The following is a 21178-nucleotide window of genomic DNA, read 5'->3' as shown; positions in this document are numbered from 1 at the left end:
GCTGAAGTTTAAAAATGCTGTGGAACTCTTCCATTGTTCTTCGGATTTCTGATGAAGTTTAAAACTGCAACGGAACTCTTCCATTGTTCTTCGGAATTCTGCTGAAGTTTAAAAATGCTACGGAACTCTCCCATTGTTTTTCGGAATTCTGCTGAAGTTTAAAAATGCTGTGGAGCTCTTCCATTGTTCTCGGAATTCTTCTGAAGTTTGAAAATGCTACGGAACTCTTCCATTGTTCTTCAGAATACTGCTGAAATTTAAAAATGCTACGGAACACTTCCTTTGTTCTTCGGAATTCTGCTGAAGTTTAAAAATGCTACGGAACTCTTCCATTGTTCACGGAATTCTGGTGAAGTTTAAAAATGCTACGGAACTCTTCCATTGTTATTCTTAATTCTGCTGAAGTTTACAAATGCTACGGAACTCTTCCATTGTTCTTCGGAATTCTGCTGAAGTTTAAAAATGCTATGGAACTCTTCCATTGTTCTTCTGAATTCTGCTGAAGTTTAAAAATGCTACGGAACTCTTCCATTGTTCACGGAATTCTGGTGAAGTTTAAAAATGCTACGGAACTCTTCCATTGTTATTCTTAATTCTGCTGAAGTTTAAAAATGCTACGGAACTCTTCCATTGTTCTTCGGAATTCTGCTGAAGTTTAAAAATGCTATGGAACTCTTCCATTGTTCTTCTGAATTCTGCTGAAGTTTAAAAATGCTACGGAACTCTTCCATTGTTCTCGGAATTCTGTTGAAGTTTAAAAATGCTACGGAACACTTCCATTGTTCTCGGAATTCTGGTGAAGTTTAAAAATTCTACGGAACTCTTCCATTGTTCTCAGAATTCTGCTGAAGTTTAAAAATGTTATGGAACTCTTCCATTGTTCTTCGGAATTCTGCTGAATTTTAAAAATGCTACGGAACTTTTCCATTGTTCTTCGGAATTCTGATGAAGTTTAAAAATGCTACGGAACTCTTCCATTGTTCTTTGCAATTCTGCTGAAGTTTAAAAATGCTACGGAACTCTTCCATTGTTCTTCGGAATTCTGCAGTAGTTTAAAAATGCTACGGAACTCTTCCATTGTTCTTGGAATTCTGGTGAAGTTTAAAAATGCTACGGAACTCTTCCATTGTTCTCAGAATTCTGCTGAAGTTTATAAATTCTACGGTACTCTTCCATTGTTCTTGGGAATTCTGCTGAAGTTTAAAAATGTTACGGATCATTTCCATTGTTCTTCGGAATTCTGCTGAAGTTTAAATATGCTACGGAACTCTTCCATTGTTCTTCGGAATTCTGCTGAAGTTTAAAAATGCTACGGAACTCTTCGATTGTTCTTCGGAATTCTGCTGAAGTTTAAAAATGCTACGGAACTCTTCCATTGTTCTTCTGAGTTCTGCTGAAGTTTAAAAATGCTACGGAACTCTTCCATTGTTATTCTTAATTCTGCTGAAGTTTAAAAATGCTACGGAACTCTTCCATTGTTCTTCGGAATTCTGCTGTAATTTAAAAATGCTACGGAACTCTTCCATTGTTCTTCGGAATTCTGCTGAAGTTTAAAAATGCTACGGAACTCTTCCATTGTTCTTCGGAATTCTGCAGAAGTTTAAAAATGCTATGGAACTTTTCCATTGTTCTTGGAATTCTGGTGAAGTTTAAAAATGCTACGGAACTCTTCCATTGTTCTCAGAATTCTGCTGAAGTTTATAAATTCTACGGTACTCTTCCATTGTTCTTGGGAATTCTGCTGAAGTTTAAAAATGTTACGGATCATTTCCATTGTTCTTCGGAATTCTGCTGAAGTTTAAATATGCTACGGAACTCTTCCATTGTTCTTCGGAATTCTGCTGAAGTTTAAAAATGCTACGGAACTCTTCGATTGTTCTTCGGAATTCTGCTGAAGTTTAAAAATGCTACGGAACTCTTCCATTGTTCTTCTGAGTTCTGCTGAAGTTTAAAAATGCTACCGAACTCTTCCATTGTTTTTCTTAATTCTGCTGAAGTTTAAAAATGCTACGGAACTCTTCCATTGTTTTTCGGAATTCTGCTGTAATTTAAAAATGCTACGGAACTCTTCCATTGTTCTTCGGAATTCTGCTGAAGTTTAAAAATGCTAGGGAACTCTTCCATTGTTATTCTTAATTCTGCTGAAGTTTAAAAATGCTGCGGAAGTCTTCCATTGTTCTTCGGAATTCTGATGAAGTTTAAAACTGCAACGGAACTCTTCCATTGTTCTTCGGAATTCTGCTGAAGTTTACAAATGCTACGGAACTCTTCCATTGTTCTTCGGAATTCTGCTGAAGTTTAAAAATGCTATGGAACTCTTCCATTGTTCTCGGAATTCTGGTGAAGTTTAAAAATGCTACGGAACTCTTCCATTGTTCTCGGAATTCTGCTGAAGTTTAAAAATGCTACGGAACTCATCCATTGTTCTTGGAATTCTGCTGAAGTTTAAAAATGCTACAGAACTCTTCCATTGCTCTTCGGAATTCTGCTGAAGTTTAAAAATAGTACGGAACTTTTCCATTGTTCTTCGGAATTCTGACGAAGTTTAAAAGGGCTACGGAACTCTTCCATTGTTCTTCGGAATTCTGCTGAAGTTTAAAAATGCTACGGAACTCTTCCATTTTTCTTCGGAATTCTGCAGAAGTTTAAAAATGCTATGGAACTCTTCCATTTTTCTTGGAATTCTGGTGAAGTTTAAAAATGCTATGGAACTCTTCCATTGTTCTCAGAATTCTGCTGAAGCTCATAAATTCTACGGTGCTCTTCCATTGTTCTTGGGAATTCTGCTGAAGTTTAAAAATGTTATGGATCAATTCCATTGTTCTTTGGAATTCTGCTGAAGTTTAAAAATGCTACGGAACTCTTCCATTGTTCTTCGGAATTCTGCTGAAGTTTAAAAATGCTACAGAACTCATCCATTGTTCTTTGGAATTCTGCTGAAGTTTAAAAATGCTACGGAACTCTTCCATTGTTTTGCGGAATTCTTCTGAAGTTTAAAAATGCTACAGAACTCTTCTCTTGTTCTTCAGAATTCTGCTGAAGTTTAAAAATGCTACGGAACTCTTCCATTGTTTTTCGGAATTCTGCTGAAGTTTGAAAATGCTACGGAACTCTTCCATTGTTCTTTAGAATACTGCTGAAGTTTAAAAATGCTACGGAACACTTCCTTTGTTCTTCGGAATTCTGCTGAAGTTTAAAAATGCTACGGAACTCTTCCATTGTCCACGGAATTCTGGTGAAGTTTAAAAATGCTACGGAACTCTTCCATTGTTATTCTTAATTCTGCTGAAGTTTACAAATGCTACAGAACTCTTCCATTGTTCTTCGGAATTCTGCTGAAGTTTAAAAATGTTACGGATCATTTCCATTGTTCTTCGGAATTCTGCTGAAGTTTAAATATGCTACGGAACTCTTCCATTGTTATTCTTAATTCTGCTGAAGTTTACAAATGCTACGGAACTCTTCCATTGTTCTTCGGAATTCTGCTGAAGATTAAAAATGCTATGGAACTCTTCCATTGTTCTTCTGAATTCTGCTGAAGTTTAAAAATGCTACGGAACTGTTCCATTGTTCACGGAATTCTGGTGAAGTTTAAAAATGCCACGGAACTCTTCCATTGTTATTCTTAATTCTGCTGAAGTTTAAAAATGCTACGGAACTCTTCCATTGTTCTTCGGAATTCTGCTGAAGTTTAAAAATGCTATGGAACTCTTCCATTGTTCTTCTGAATTCTGAAGTTTAAAAATGCTACGGAACTCTTCCATTGTTCTCGGAATTCTGTTGAAGTTTAAAAATGCTACGGAACACTTCCATTGTTCTCGGAATTCTGTTGAAGTTTAAAAATGCTACGGAACTCTTCCATTGTTCTCGGAATTCTGCTGAAGTTTAAAAATGCTATGGAACTCTTCCATTGTTCTTCGGAATTCTGCTGAAGTTTAAAAATGCTACGGAACTCTTCCATTGTTCTTCGGAATTCTGCTGAAGTTTAAAAATGCTACGGAACTCACCCATTGTTCTTCGGAATTCTGAAGTTTAAAAATGCTACGGAACTCTTCCATTGTTTTGCTGAATTCTTCTGAAGTTTAAAAATGCTACAGAACTCTTCTCTTGTTCTTCAGAATTCTGCTGAAGTTTAAAAATGCTACGGAACACTTCCTTTGTTCTTCGGAATTCTGCTGAAGTTTAAAAATGCTACAGAACTCTTTCATTGTTCACGGTATTCTTGTGAAGTTTAAAAATGCTACGGAACTCTTCCATTGTTCTTCAGAATTCTGCTGAAGTTTAAAATTGCTACGGGACACTTCCATTGCTCTTCTGAGTTCTGCTGAAGTTTAAAAAGGCTAAAGAACTCTTCCATTGTTCTTCGGAATTCTGATGAAGTTTAAAACTGCAACGGAACTCTTCCATTGTTCTTCGGAATTCTGCTGAAGTTTAAAAATGCTACGGAACTCTTCCATTTTTCTTCGGAATTCTGCAGAAGTTTAAAAATGCTATGGAACTCTTCCATTTTTCTTGGAATTCTGGTGAAGTTTAAAAATGCTATGGAACTCTTCCATTGTTCTCAGAATTCTGCTGAAGCTCATAAATTCTACGGTGCTCTTCCATTGTTCTTGGGAATTCTGCTGAAGTTTAAAAATGTTACGGATCAATTCCATTGTTCTTTGGAATTCTGCTGAAGTTTAAAAATGCTACGGAACTCTTCCATTGTTCTTCGGAATTCTGCTGAAGTTTAAAAATGCTACAGAACTCATCCATTGTTCTTTGGAATTCTGCTGAAGTTTAAAAATGCTACGGAACTCTTCCATTGTTTTGCGGAATTCTTCTGAAGTTTAAAAATGCTACAGAACTCTTCTCTTGTTCTTCAGAATTCTGCTGAAGTTTAAAAATGCTACGGAACTCTTCCATTGTTTTTCGGAATTCTGCTGAAGTTTGAAAATGCTACGGAACTCTTCCATTGTTCTTTAGAATACTGCTGAAGTTTAAAAATGCTACGGAACACTTCCTTTGTTCTTCGGAATTCTGCTGAAGTTTAAAAATGCTACGGAACTCTTCCATTGTCCACGGAATTCTGGTGAAGTTTAAAAATGCTACGGAACTCTTCCATTGTTATTCTTAATTCTGCTGAAGTTTACAAATGCTACAGAACTCTTCCATTGTTCTTCGGAATTCTGCTGAAGTTTAAAAATGTTACGGATCATTTCCATTGTTCTTCGGAATTCTGCTGAAGTTTAAATATGCTACGGAACTCTTCCATTGTTATTCTTAATTCTGCTGAAGTTTACAAATGCTACGGAACTCTTCCATTGTTCTTCGGAATTCTGCTGAAGATTAAAAATGCTATGGAACTCTTCCATTGTTCTTCTGAATTCTGCTGAAGTTTAAAAATGCTACGGAACTGTTCCATTGTTCACGGAATTCTGGTGAAGTTTAAAAATGCCACGGAACTCTTCCATTGTTATTCTTAATTCTGCTGAAGTTTAAAAATGCTACGGAACTCTTCCATTGTTCTTCGGAATTCTGCTGAAGTTTAAAAATGCTATGGAACTCTTCCATTGTTCTTCTGAATTCTGAAGTTTAAAAATGCTACGGAACTCTTCCATTGTTCTCGGAATTCTGTTGAAGTTTAAAAATGCTACGGAACACTTCCATTGTTCTCGGAATTCTGTTGAAGTTTAAAAATGCTACGGAACTCTTCCATTGTTCTCGGAATTCTGCTGAAGTTTAAAAATGCTATGGAACTCTTCCATTGTTCTTCGGAATTCTGCTGAAGTTTAAAAATGCTACGGAACTCTTCCATTGTTCTTCGGAATTCTGCTGAAGTTTAAAAATGCTACGGAACTCACCCATTGTTCTTCGGAATTCTGAAGTTTAAAAATGCTACGGAACTCTTCCATTGTTTTGCTGAATTCTTCTGAAGTTTAAAAATGCTACAGAACTCTTCTCTTGTTCTTCAGAATTCTGCTGAAGTTTAAAAATGCTGTGGAACTCTTCCATTGTTCTTGGAATTCTTCTGAAGTTTGAAAATGCTACGGAGCTCTTCCATTGTTCTTCAGAATACTGCTGAAGTTTAAAAATGCTACGGAACACTTCCTTTGTTCTTCGGAATTCTGCTGAAGTTTAAAAATGCTACAGAACTCTTCTCTTGTTCTTCAGAATTCTGCTGAAGTTTAAAAATGCTACGGAACACTTCCTTTGTTCTTCGGAATTCTGCTGAAGTTTAAAAATGCTACAGAACTCTTCTATTGTTCACTGTATTCTGGTGAAGTTTAAAAATGCTACGGAACTCTTCCATTGTTCTTCGGAATTCTGCTGAAGTTTAAAAATGCTACGGAACTCTTCCATTGTTCTTCGGAATTCTGATGAAGTTTAAAACTGCAACGGAACTCTTCCATTGTTCTTCGGAATTCTGCTGAAGTTTAAAAATGCTACGGAACACTTCCATTGTTCTTCGGAATTCTGCTAAAGTTTAAAAATGCTACGGAACTCTTCCATTGTTCTCGGAATTCTGGTGAAGTTTAAAAATGCTACGGAACTCTTCCATTGTTCTTCTGAGTTCTGCTGAAGTTTAAAAATGCTGTGGAACTCTTCCATTGTTCTTCGGATTTCTGATGAAGTTTAAAACTGCAACGGAACTCTTCCATTGTTCTTCGGAATTCTGCTGAAGTTTAAAAATGCTACGGAACTCTCCCATTGTTTTTCGGAATTCTGCTGAAGTTTAAAAATGCTGTGGAGCTCTTCCATTGTTCTCGGAATTCTTCTGAAGTTTGAAAATGCTACGGAACTCTTCCATTGTTCTTCAGAATACTGCTGAAATTTAAAAATGCTACGGAACACTTCCTTTGTTCTTCGGAATTCTGCTGAAGTTTAAAAATGCTACGGAACTCTTCCATTGTTCACGGAATTCTGGTGAAGTTTAAAAATGCTACGGAACTCTTCCATTGTTATTCTTAATTCTGCTGAAGTTTACAAATGCTACGGAACTCTTCCATTGTTCTTCGGAATTCTGCTGAAGTTTAAAAATGCTATGGAACTCTTCCATTGTTCTTCTGAATTCTGCTGAAGTTTAAAAATGCTACGGAACTCTTCCATTGTTCACGGAATTCTGGTGAAGTTTAAAAATGCTACGGAACTCTTCCATTGTTATTCTTAATTCTGCTGAAGTTTAAAAATGCTACGGAACTCTTCCATTGTTCTTCGGAATTCTGCTGAAGTTTAAAAATGCTATGGAACTCTTCCATTGTTCTTCTGAATTCTGCTGAAGTTTAAAAATGCTACGGAACTCTTCCATTGTTCTCGGAATTCTGTTGAAGTTTAAAAATGCTACGGAACACTTCCATTGTTCTCGGAATTCTGGTGAAGTTTAAAAATTCTACGGAACTCTTCCATTGTTCTCAGAATTCTGCTGAAGTTTAAAAATGTTATGGAACTCTTCCATTGTTCTTCGGAATTCTGCTGAATTTTAAAAATGCTACGGAACTTTTCCATTGTTCTTCGGAATTCTGATGAAGTTTAAAAATGCTACGGAACTCTTCCATTGTTCTTTGCAATTCTGCTGAAGTTTAAAAATGCTACGGAACTCTTCCATTGTTCTTCGGAATTCTGCAGTAGTTTAAAAATGCTACGGAACTCTTCCATTGTTCTTGGAATTCTGGTGAAGTTTAAAAATGCTACGGAACTCTTCCATTGTTCTCAGAATTCTGCTGAAGTTTATAAATTCTACGGTACTCTTCCATTGTTCTTGGGAATTCTGCTGAAGTTTAAAAATGTTACGGATCATTTCCATTGTTCTTCGGAATTCTGCTGAAGTTTAAATATGCTACGGAACTCTTCCATTGTTCTTCGGAATTCTGCTGAAGTTTAAAAATGCTACGGAACTCTTCGATTGTTCTTCGGAATTCTGCTGAAGTTTAAAAATGCTACGGAACTCTTCCATTGTTCTTCTGAGTTCTGCTGAAGTTTAAAAATGCTACGGAACTCTTCCATTGTTATTCTTAATTCTGCTGAAGTTTAAAAATGCTACGGAACTCTTCCATTGTTCTTCGGAATTCTGCTGTAATTTAAAAATGCTACGGAACTCTTCCATTGTTCTTCGGAATTCTGCTGAAGTTTAAAAATGCTACGGAACTCTTCCATTGTTCTTCGGAATTCTGCAGAAGTTTAAAAATGCTATGGAACTTTTCCATTGTTCTTGGAATTCTGGTGAAGTTTAAAAATGCTACGGAACTCTTCCATTGTTCTCAGAATTCTGCTGAAGTTTATAAATTCTACGGTACTCTTCCATTGTTCTCGGAATTCTGCTGAAGTTTAAAAATGTTACGGATCATTTCCATTGTTCTTCGGAATTCTGCTGAAGTTTAAATATGCTACGGAACTCTTCCATTGTTCTTCGGAATTCTGCTGAAGTTTAAAAATGCTACGGAACTCTTCGATTGTTCTTCGGAATTCTGCTGAAGTTTAAAAATGCTACGGAACTCTTCCATTGTTCTTCTGAGTTCTGCTGAAGTTTAAAAATGCTACCGAACTCTTCCATTGTTTTTCTTAATTCTGCTGAAGTTTAAAAATGCTACGGAACTCTTCCATTGTTTTTCGGAATTCTGCTGTAATTTAAAAATGCTACGGAACTCTTCCATTGTTCTTCGGAATTCTGCTGAAGTTTAAAAATGCTAGGGAACTCTTCCATTGTTATTCTTAATTCTGCTGAAGTTTAAAAATGCTGCGGAAGTCTTCCATTGTTCTTCGGAATTCTGATGAAGTTTAAAACTGCAACGGAACTCTTCCATTGTTCTTCGGAATTCTGCTGAAGTTTACAAATGCTACGGAACTCTTCCATTGTTCTTCGGAATTCTGCTGAAGTTTAAAAATGCTATGGAACTCTTCCATTGTTCTCGGAATTCTGGTGAAGTTTAAAAATGCTACGGAACTCTTCCATTGTTCTCGGAATTCTGCTGAAGTTTAAAAATGCTACGGAACTCATCCATTGTTCTTGGAATTCTGCTGAAGTTTAAAAATGCTACAGAACTCTTCCATTGCTCTTCGGAATTCTGCTGAAGTTTAAAAATAGTACGGAACTTTTCCATTGTTCTTCGGAATTCTGACGAAGTTTAAAAAGGCTACGGAACTCTTCCATTGTTCTTCGGAATTCTGCTGAAGTTTAAAAATGCTACGGAACTCTTCCATTTTTCTTCGGAATTCTGCAGAAGTTTAAAAATGCTATGGAACTCTTCCATTTTTCTTGGAATTCTGGTGAAGTTTAAAAATGCTATGGAACTCTTCCATTGTTCTCAGAATTCTGCTGAAGCTCATAAATTCTACGGTGCTCTTCCATTGTTCTTGGGAATTCTGCTGAAGTTTAAAAATGTTATGGATCAATTCCATTGTTCTTTGGAATTCTGCTGAAGTTTAAAAATGCTACGGAACTCTTCCATTGTTCTTCGGAATTCTGCTGAAGTTTAAAAATGCTACAGAACTCATCCATTGTTCTTTGGAATTCTGCTGAAGTTTAAAAATGCTACGGAACTCTTCCATTGTTTTGCGGAATTCTTCTGAAGTTTAAAAATGCTACAGAACTCTTCTCTTGTTCTTCAGAATTCTGCTGAAGTTTAAAAATGCTACGGAACTCTTCCATTGTTTTTCGGAATTCTGCTGAAGTTTGAAAATGCTACGGAACTCTTCCATTGTTCTTTAGAATACTGCTGAAGTTTAAAAATGCTACGGAACACTTCCTTTGTTCTTCGGAATTCTGCTGAAGTTTAAAAATGCTACGGAACTCTTCCATTGTCCACGGAATTCTGGTGAAGTTTAAAAATGCTACGGAACTCTTCCATTGTTATTCTTAATTCTGCTGAAGTTTACAAATGCTACAGAACTCTTCCATTGTTCTTCGGAATTCTGCTGAAGTTTAAAAATGTTACGGATCATTTCCATTGTTCTTCGGAATTCTGCTGAAGTTTAAATATGCTACGGAACTCTTCCATTGTTATTCTTAATTCTGCTGAAGTTTACAAATGCTACGGAACTCTTCCATTGTTCTTCGGAATTCTGCTGAAGATTAAAAATGCTATGGAACTCTTCCATTGTTCTTCTGAATTCTGCTGAAGTTTAAAAATGCTACGGAACTGTTCCATTGTTCACGGAATTCTGGTGAAGTTTAAAAATGCCACGGAACTCTTCCATTGTTATTCTTAATTCTGCTGAAGTTTAAAAATGCTACGGAACTCTTCCATTGTTCTTCGGAATTCTGCTGAAGTTTAAAAATGCTATGGAACTCTTCCATTGTTCTTCTGAATTCTGAAGTTTAAAAATGCTACGGAACTCTTCCATTGTTCTCGGAATTCTGTTGAAGTTTAAAAATGCTACGGAACACTTCCATTGTTCTCGGAATTCTGTTGAAGTTTAAAAATGCTACGGAACTCTTCCATTGTTCTCGGAATTCTGCTGAAGTTTAAAAATGCTATGGAACTCTTCCATTGTTCTTCGGAATTCTGCTGAAGTTTAAAAATGCTACGGAACTCTTCCATTGTTCTTCGGAATTCTGCTGAAGTTTAAAAATGCTACGGAACTCACCCATTGTTCTTCGGAATTCTGAAGTTTAAAAATGCTACGGAACTCTTCCATTGTTTTGCTGAATTCTTCTGAAGTTTAAAAATGCTACAGAACTCTTCTCTTGTTCTTCAGAATTCTGCTGAAGTTTAAAAATGCTACGGAACACTTCCTTTGTTCTTCGGAATTCTGCTGAAGTTTAAAAATGCTACAGAACTCTTTCATTGTTCACGGTATTCTTGTGAAGTTTAAAAATGCTACGGAACTCTTCCATTGTTCTTCAGAATTCTGCTGAAGTTTAAAATTGCTACGGGACACTTCCATTGCTCTTCTGAGTTCTGCTGAAGTTTAAAAAGGCTAAAGAACTCTTCCATTGTTCTTCGGAATTCTGATGAAGTTTAAAACTGCAACGGAACTCTTCCATTGTTCTTCGGAATTCTGCTGAAGTTTAAAAATGCTACGGAACTCTTCCATTTTTCTTCGGAATTCTGCAGAAGTTTAAAAATGCTATGGAACTCTTCCATTTTTCTTGGAATTCTGGTGAAGTTTAAAAATGCTATGGAACTCTTCCATTGTTCTCAGAATTCTGCTGAAGCTCATAAATTCTACGGTGCTCTTCCATTGTTCTTGGGAATTCTGCTGAAGTTTAAAAATGTTACGGATCAATTCCATTGTTCTTTGGAATTCTGCTGAAGTTTAAAAATGCTACGGAACTCTTCCATTGTTCTTCGGAATTCTGCTGAAGTTTAAAAATGCTACAGAACTCATCCATTGTTCTTTGGAATTCTGCTGAAGTTTAAAAATGCTACGGAACTCTTCCATTGTTTTGCGGAATTCTTCTGAAGTTTAAAAATGCTACAGAACTCTTCTCTTGTTCTTCAGAATTCTGCTGAAGTTTAAAAATGCTACGGAACTCTTCCATTGTTTTTCGGAATTCTGCTGAAGTTTGAAAATGCTACGGAACTCTTCCATTGTTCTTTAGAATACTGCTGAAGTTTAAAAATGCTACGGAACACTTCCTTTGTTCTTCGGAATTCTGCTGAAGTTTAAAAATGCTACGGAACTCTTCCATTGTCCACGGAATTCTGGTGAAGTTTAAAAATGCTACGGAACTCTTCCATTGTTATTCTTAATTCTGCTGAAGTTTACAAATGCTACAGAACTCTTCCATTGTTCTTCGGAATTCTGCTGAAGTTTAAAAATGTTACGGATCATTTCCATTGTTCTTCGGAATTCTGCTGAAGTTTAAATATGCTACGGAACTCTTCCATTGTTATTCTTAATTCTGCTGAAGTTTACAAATGCTACGGAACTCTTACATTGTTCTTCGGAATTCTGCTGAAGATTAAAAATGCTATGGAACTCTTCCATTGTTCTTCTGAATTCTGCTGAAGTTTAAAAATGCTACGGAACTGTTCCATTGTTCACGGAATTCTGGTGAAGTTTAAAAATGCCACGGAACTCTTCCATTGTTATTCTTAATTCTGCTGAAGTTTAAAAATGCTACGGAACTCTTCCATTGTTCTTCGGAATTCTGCTGAAGTTTAAAAATGCTATGGAACTCTTCCATTGTTCTTCTGAATTCTGAAGTTTAAAAATGCTACGGAACTCTTCCATTGTTCTCGGAATTCTGTTGAAGTTTAAAAATGCTACGGAACACTTCCATTGTTCTCGGAATTCTGTTGAAGTTTAAAAATGCTACGGAACTCTTCCATTGTTCTCGGAATTCTGCTGAAGTTTAAAAATGCTATGGAACTCTTCCATTGTTCTTCGGAATTCTGCTGAAGTTTAAAAATGCTACGGAACTCTTCCATTGTTCTTCGGAATTCTGCTGAAGTTTAAAAATGCTACGGAACTCACCCATTGTTCTTCGGAATTCTGAAGTTTAAAAATGCTACGGAACTCTTCCATTGTTTTGCTGAATTCTTCTGAAGTTTAAAAATGCTACAGAACTCTTCTCTTGTTCTTCAGAATTCTGCTGAAGTTTAAAAATGCTACGGAACACTTCCTTTGTTCTTCGGAATTCTGCTGAAGTTTAAAAATGCTACAGAACTCTTTCATTGTTCACGGTATTCTTGTGAAGTTTAAAAATGCTACGGAACTCTTCCATTGTTCTTCAGAATTCTGCTGAAGTTTAAAATTGCTACGGGACACTTCCATTGCTCTTCTGAGTTCTGCTGAAGTTTAAAAAGGCTAAAGAACTCTTCCATTGTTCTTCGGAATTCTGATGAAGTTTAAAACTGCAACGGAACTCTTCCATTGTTCTTCGGAATTCTGCTGAAGTTTAAAAATGCTACGGAACTCTTCCATTGTTCCTCGGAATTCTGCTGAAGTTTAAAAATGCTACGGAACTCTTCCATTGTTCTCGGAATTCTGGTGAAGTTTAAAAATGCTGCGGAACTCATCCATTGTTCTTGGAATTCTGCTGAAGTTTAAAAATGCTACGGAACTCTTCCATTGTTCTTCGGAATTCTGCTGTAATTTAAAAATGCTACGGAACTCTTCCATTGTTTTTCGGAATTCTGCTGAAGTTTAAAAATGCTACGGAACTCTTCCATTGTTCTTCGGAATTCTGCTGAAGTTTAAAAATGCTACGGAACTCTTCCATTGTTATTCTTAATTCTGCTGAAGTTTAAAAATGCTGTGGAACTCTTCCATTGTTCTTCGGAATTCTGATGAAGTTTAAAACTGCAACGGAACTCTTTCATTGTTCTTCGGAATTCTGCTGAAGTTTACAAATGCTACGGAACTCTTCCATTGTTCTTCGGAATTCTGCTGAAGTTTAAAAATGCTATGGAACTCTTCCATTGTTCTCGGAATTCTGGTGAAGTTTAAAAATGCTATGGAACTCTTCCAATGTTCTCGGAATTCTGCTGAAGTTTAAAAATGCTACGGAACTCATCCATTGTTCTCGGAATTCTGCTGAAGTTTAAAAATGCTACGGAACTCTTCCATTGCTCTTCGGAATTCTGCTGAAGTTTAAAAATGGTACGGAACTTTTCCATTGTTCTTCGGAATTCTGACGAAGTTTAAAAAGGCTACGGAACTCTTCCATTGTTCTTCGGAATTCTGCTGAAGTTTAAAAATGCTACGGAACTTTTCCATTGTTCTTCGGAATTCTGCAGAAGTTTAAAAATGCTACGGAACTTCTGAATTGTTCTTGGAATTCTGGTGAAGTTTAAAAATGCTACGGAACTCTTCCATTGTTCTCAGAATTCTGCTGAAGCTCATAAATTCTACGGTGCTCTTCCATTGTTCTTGGGAATTCTGCTGAAGTTTAAAAATGTTACGGATCAATTCCATTGTTCTTTGGAATTCTGCTGAAGTTTAAAAATGCTACGGAACTCTTCCATTGTTCTTCGGAATTCTGCTGAAGTTTAAAAATGCTACAGAACTCATCCATTGTTCTTCGGAATTCTGCTGAAGTTTAAAAATGCTACGGAACTCTTCCATTGTTTTGCGGAATTCTTCTGAAGTTTAAAAATGCTACAGAACTCTTCTCTTGTTCTTCAGAATTCTGCTGAAGTTTAAAAATGCTACGGAACTCTTCCATTGTTTTTCAGAATTCTGCTGAAGTTTAAAAATGCTGTGGAGCTCTTCCATTGTCCTCGGAATTCTTCTGAAGTTTGAAAATGCTACGGAACTCTTCCATTGTTCTTCAGAATACTGCTGAAGTTTAAAAATGCTACGGAACACTTCCTTTGTTCTTCGGAATTCTGCTGAAGTTTAAAAATGCTACGGAACTCTTCCATTGTTCACGGAATTCTGGTGAAGTTTAAAAATGCTACGGAACTCTTCCATTGTTATTCTTAATTCTGCTGAAGTTTACAAATGCTACAGAACTCTTCCATTGTTCTTCGGAATTCTGCTGAAGTTTAAAAATGCTATGGAACTCTTCCATTGTTCTTCTGAATTCTGCTGAAGTTTAAAAATGCTACGGAACTCTTCCATTGTTCACGGAATTCTGCTGAAGTTTAAAAATGCTACGGAACTCTTCCATTGCTATTCATAATTCTGCTGAAGTTTAAAAATGCTACGGAACTCTTCCATTGTTCTTCGGAATTTCGGGTGAAGTTTAAAATTGCTATGGAACTCTTCCATTGTTCTTCGGAATTCTGCTGAAGTTTAAAAATGCTACGGAACTCTTCCATTGTTTTGCGGAATTCTTCTGAAGTTTAAAAATGCTACAGAACTCTTCTCTTGTTCTTCAGAATTCTGCTGAAGTTTAAAAATGCTACGGAACTCTTCCATTGTTTTTCAGAATTCTGCTGAAGTTTAAAAATGCTGTGGAGCTCTTCCATTGTTCTCGGAATTCTTCTGAAGTTTGAAAATGCTACGGAACTCTTCCATTGTTCTTTAGAATACTGCTGAAGTTTAAAAATGCTACGGAACACTTCCTTTGTTCTTCGGAATTCTGCTGAAGTTTAAAAATGCTACGGAACTCTTCCATTGTTCACGGAATTCTGGTGAAGTTTAAAAATGCTATGGAACTCTTCCATTGTTATTCTTAATTCTGCTGAAGTTTACAAATGCTACAGAACTCTTCCATTGTTCTTCGGAATTCTGCTGAAGTTTAAAAATGCTGTGGAACTCTTCCATTGTTCTTCTGAATTCTGCTGAAGTTTAAAAATGCTACGGAACTCTTCCATTGTTCACGGAATTCTGCTGAAGTTTAAAAATGCTACGGAACTCTTCCATTGCTATTCATAATTCTGCTGAAGTTTAAAAATGCTACGGAACTCTTCCATTGTTCTTCGGAATTCGGGTGAAGTTTAAAATTGCTATGGAACTCTTCCATTGTTCTTCGGAATTCTGCTGAAGTTTAAAAATGCTACGGAACTCTTCCATTGTTCTCGGAATTCTGTTGAAGTTTAAAAATGCTACGGAGCTCTTCCATTGTTCTCGGAATTCTGGTGAAGTTTAAAAATGCTACGGAACTCTTCCATTGTTCTCGGAATTCTGCTGAAGTTTAAAAATGCTATGGAACTCTTCCATTTTTCTTTGGAATTCTGCTGAAGTTTAAAAATGCTACGGAAATTTTCCATTGTTCTTCGGAATTCTGATGAAGTTTAAAAATGCTACGGAACTCTTCCATTGTTCTTCGGAATTCTGATGAAGTTTAAAAATGCTACGGAACTCTTCCATTGTTCTTCGGAATTCTGCAGAAGTTTAAAAATGCTACGGAACTCGTCCATTGTTCTTGGAATTCTGGTGAAGTTTAAAAATGCTACGGAACTCTTCCATTGTTCTCAGAATTCTGCTGAAGCTTATAAATTCTACGGTGCTCTTCCATTGTTCTTGGGAATTCTGCTGAAGTTTAAAAATGTTACGAATCAATTCCATTGTTCTTCGGAATTCTGCTGAAGTTTAAAAATGCTACGGAACTCTTCCATTGTTCTTCGGAATTCTGCTGAAGTTTAAAAATGCTACGGAACTCATCCATTGTTCTTCGGAATTCTGAAGTTTAAAAATGCTACGGAACTCTTCCATTGTTTTGCTGAATTCTTCTGAAGTTTAAAAATGCTACAGAACTCTTCTCTTGTTCTTCAGAATTCTGCTGAAGTTTAAAAATGCTACGGAACACTTCCTTTGTTCTTCGGAATTCTGCTGAAGTTTAAAAATGCTACAGAACTCTTTCATTGTTCACGGTATTCTTGTGAAGTTTAAAAATGCAACGGAACTCTTCCATTGTTCTTCAGAATTCTGCTGAAGTTTAAAATTGCTACGGGACTCTTCCATTGTTCTTCTGAGTTCTGCTGAAGTTTAAAAAGGCTAAGGAACTCGTCCATTGTTCTTCGGAATTCTGATGAAGTTTAAAACTGCAACGGAACTCTTCCATTGTTCTTCGGAATTCTGCTGAAGTTTAAAAATGCTACAGAACTCTTCCATTGTTCACGGTATTCTGGTGAAGTTTAAAAATGCTACGGAACTCTACCATTGTTCTTCGGAATTCTGCTGAAGTTTAAAATTGCTACGGGACTCTTCCATTGTTCTTCAGAGTTCTGCTGAAGTTTAAAAAGGCTACGGAACTCTTCCATTGTTCTTCGGAATTCTGATGAAGTTCAAAAGTGCAACAGAACTCTTCCATTGTTCTCGGAATTCTGCTGAAGTTTAAAAATGCTATGGAACTCTTCCATTGTTCTTCGGAATTCTGCTGAAGTTTAAAAATGCTACGGAACTTTTCCATTGTTCTTCGGAATTCTGATGAAGTTTAAAAATGCTACGGAACTCTTCCATTGTTCTTCGGAATTCTGCTGAAGTTTAAAAATGCTACGGAACTCTTCCATTGTTCTTCTGAGTTCTGCTGAAGTTTAAAAATGCTGCGGAACTCTTCCATTGCTCTTCGGAATTCTGATGAAGTTTAAAACTGCAACGGAACTCTTCCATTGTTCTTCGGAATTCTGCTGAAGTTTAAAAATGCTACGGAACTCTTCCATTGTTCTTCGGAATTCTGCTGAAGTTTAAAAATGCTACGGAACTCTTCCATTGTTCTCGGAATTCTGCTGAAGTTTAAAAATGCTACGGAACTCTTCCATTGTTCTTCGGAATTCTGCTGAAGTTTAAAAATGCTACGGAACTCTTCCATTGTTCTTCGGAATTCTGCTGAAGTTTAAAAATGCTATGGAACTCTTCCATTGTATTCTTAATTCTGCTGAAGTTTAAAAATGCTACGGAACACTTCCATTGTTCTTCGGAATTCTGCTGAAGTTTAAAAATGCTATGGAACTCTTCCATTGTTCTTCTGAATTCTGCTGAAGTTTAAAAATGCTACGGAACTCTTCCATTGTTCTCGGAATTCTGGTGAAGTTTAAAAATGCTACGGAACTCATCCATTGTTCTCGGAATTCTGCTGAAGTTTAAAAATGCTACGGAACTCTTCCATTGTTCTTCGGAATTCTGCTGAAGTTTAAAAATGGTACGGAACTTTTCCATTGTTCTTCGGAATGCTGACGAAGATTAAAAAGGCTACGGAACTCTTCCATTGTTCTTCGGAATTCTGCTGAAGTTTAAAAATGCTACGGAACTCTTCCATTGTTCTTCGGAATTCTGCAGAAGTTTAAAAATGCTACGGAACTCTTCCATTGTTATTGGAATTCTGGTGAAGTTTAAAAATGCTACGGAACTCTTCCATTGTTCTCAGAATTCTGCTGAAGCTTATAAATTCTACGGTGCTCTTCCATTGTTCTTGGGAATTCTGCTGAAGTTTAAAAATGTTACGGATCAATTCCATTGTTCTTCGGAATTCTGCTGAAGTTTAAAAATGCTACGGATCTCTTCCATTTTTCTTCGGAATTCTGCTGAAGTTTAAAAATGCTACGGAACTCATCCATTGTTCTTCGGAATTTTGCTGAAGTTTAAAAATGCTACGGAACTCTTCCATTGTTTTGCGGAATTCTTCTGAAGTTTAAAAATGCTACAGAACTCTTCTCTTGTTCTTCAGAATTCTGCTGAAGTTTAAAAATGCTACGGAACACTTCCTTTGTTCTTCGGAATTCTGCTGAAGTTTAAAAATGCTACAGAACTCTTCCATTGTTCACGGTATTCTGGTGAAGTTTAAAAATGCTACGGAACTCTTCCATTGTTCTTCGGAATTCTGCTGAAGTTTAAAATTGCTACGGGACTCTTCCATTGTTCTTCTGAGTTCTGCTGAAGTTTAAAAAGGCTACGGAACTCTTCCATTGTTCTTCGGAATTCTGATGAAGTTTAAAACTGCAACGGAACTCTTCCATTGTTCTTCGGAATTCTGCTGAAGTTTAAAAATGCTACGGAACTCTTCCATTGTTCTTCGGAATTCTGCTGAAGTTTAAAAATGCTACGGAACTCTTCCATTGTTCTCGGAATTCTGGTGAAGTTTAAAAATGCTGCGGAACTCATCCATTGTTCTTGGAATTCTGCTGAAGTTTAAAAATGCTGCGGAACTCTTCCATTGTTCTTCGGAATTCTGCTGTAATTTAAAAATGCTACGGAACTCTTCCATTGTTCTTCGGAATTCTGCTGAAGTTTAAAAATGCTACGGAACTCTTCCATTGTTCTCAGAATTCTGCTGAAGCTTATAAATTCTACGGTGCTCTTCCATTTTTCTTGGGAATTCTGCTGAAGTTTAAAAATGTTACGAATCAATTCCATTGTTCTTCGGAATTCTGCTGAAGTTTAAAAATGCTACGGAACTCTTCCATTGTTCTTCGGAATTCTGCTGAAGTTTAAAAATGCTACGGAACTCATCCATTGTTCTTCGGAATTCTGAAGTTTAAAAATGCTACGGAACTCTTCCATTGTTTTGCTGAATTCTTCTGAAGTTTAAAAATGCTACAGAACTCTTCTCTTGTTCTTCAGAATTCTGCTGAAGTTTAAAAATGCTACGGAACACTTCCTTTGTTCTTCGGAATTCTGCTGAAGTTTAAAAATGCTACAGAACTCTTTCATTGTTCACGGTATTCTTGTGAAGTTTAAAAATGCTACGGAACTCTTCCATTGTTCTTCAGAATTCTGCTGAAGTTTAAAATTGCTACGGGACTCTTCCATTGTTCTTCTGAGTTCTGCTGAAGTTTAAAAAGGCTAAGGAACTCTTCCATTGTTCTTCGGAATTCTGATGAAGTTTAAAACTGCAACGGAACTCTTCCATTGTTCTTCGGAATTCTGCTGAAGTTTAAAAATGCTACAGAACTCTTCCATTGTTCACGGTATTCTGGTGAAGTTTAAAAATGCTACGGAACTCTTCCATTGTTCTTCGGAATTCTGCTGAAGTTTAAAATTGCTACGGGACTCTTCCATTGTTCTTCTGAGTTCTGCTGAAGTTTAAAAAGGCTACGGAACTCTTCCATTGTTCTTCGGAATTCTGATGAAGTTCAAAACTGCAACGGAACTCTTCCATTGTTCTCGGAATTCTGCTGAAGTTTAAAAATGCTATGGACCTCTTCCATTGTTCTTCGGAATTCTGCTGAAGTTTAAAAATGCTACGGAACTTTTCCATTGATCTTCGGAATTCTGATGAAGTTTAAAAATGCTACGGAACTCTTCCATTGTTCTTCGGAATTCTGCTGAAGTTTAAAAATGCTACGGAACTCTTCCATTGTTCTTCTGAGTTCTGCTGAAGTTTAAAAATGCTGTGGAACTCTTCCATTGCTCTTCGGAATTCTGATGAAGTTTAAAACTGCAACGGAACTCTTCCATTGTTCTTCGGAATTCTGCTGAAGTTTAAAAATGCTACGGAACTCTTCCATTGTTCTTCGGAATTCTGCTGAAGTTTAAAAATGCTACGGAACTCTTCCATTGTTCTCGGAATTCTGCTGAAGTTTAAAAATGCTACGGAACTCTTCCATTGTTCTTCGGAATTCTGCTGAAGTTTAAAAATGCTACGGAACTCTTCCATTGTTCTTCGGAATTCTGCTGAAGTTTAAAAATGCTATGGAACTCTTCCATTGTATTCTTAATTCTGCTGAAGTTTAAAAATGCTACGGAACACTTCCATTGTTCTTCGGAATTCTGCTGAAGTTTAAAAATGCTATGGAACTCTTCCATTGTTCTTCTGAATTCTGCTGAAGTTTAAAAATGCTACGGAACTCTTCCATTGTTCTCGGAATTCTGGTGAAGTTTAAAAATGCTACGGAACTCATCCATTGTTCTCGGAATTCTGCTGAAGTTTAAAAATGCTACGGAACTCTTCCATTGTTCTTCGGAATTCTGCTGAAGTTTAAAAATGGTACGGAACTTTTCCATTGTTCTTCGGAATGCTGACGAAGTTTAAAAAGGCTACGGAACTCTTCCATTGTTCTTCGGAATTCTGCTGAAGTTTAAAAATGCTACGGAACTCTTCCATTGTTCTTCGGAATTCTGCAGAAGTTTAAAAATGCTACGGAACTCTTCCATTGTTATTGGAATTCTGGTGAAGTTTAAAAATGCTACGGAACTCTTCCATTGTTCTCAGAATTCTGCTGAAGCTTATAAATTCTACGGTGCTCTTCCATTGTTCTTGGGAATTCTGCTGAAGTTTAAAAATGTTACGGATCAATTCCATTGTTCTTCGGAATTCTGCTGAAGTTTAAAAATGCTACGGATCTCTTCCATTTTTCTTCGGAATTCTGCTGAAGTTTAAAAATGCTACGGAACTCATCCATTGTTCTTCGGAATTTTGCTGAAGTTTAAAAATGCTACGGAACTCTTCCATTGTTTTGCGGAATTCTTCTGAAGTTTAAAAATGCTACAGAACTCTTCTCTTGTTCTTCAGAATTCTGCTGAAGTTTAAAAATGCTACGGAACACTTCCTTTGTTCTTCGGAATTCTGCTGAAGTTTAAAAATGCTACAGAACTCTTCCATTGTTCACGGTATTCTGGTGAAGTTTAAAAATGCTACGGAACTCTTCCATTGTTCTTCGGAATTCTGCTAAAGTTTAAAATTGCTACGGGACTCTTCCATTGTTCTTCTGAGTTCAGCTGAAGTTTAAAAAGGCTACCGAACTCTTCCATTGTTCTTCGGAATTCTGATGAAGTTTAAAACTGCAACGGAACTCTTCCATTGTTCTTCGGAATTCTGCTGAAGTTTAAAAATGCTACGGAACTCTTCCATTGTTCTTCGGAATTCTGCTGAAGTTTAAAAATGCTACGGAACTCTTCCATTGTTCTCGGAATTCTGGTGAAGTTT

Source organism: Phyllobates terribilis, unplaced genomic scaffold, assembly GCF_046119375.1.
Source record: "Phyllobates terribilis strain yellow unplaced genomic scaffold, ASM4611937v1 Scaffold_309__1_contigs__length_2245554, whole genome shotgun sequence".
Taxonomy (NCBI): domain Eukaryota; kingdom Metazoa; phylum Chordata; class Amphibia; order Anura; family Dendrobatidae; genus Phyllobates; species Phyllobates terribilis.
This window is presented reverse-complemented; position numbering follows the sequence as displayed.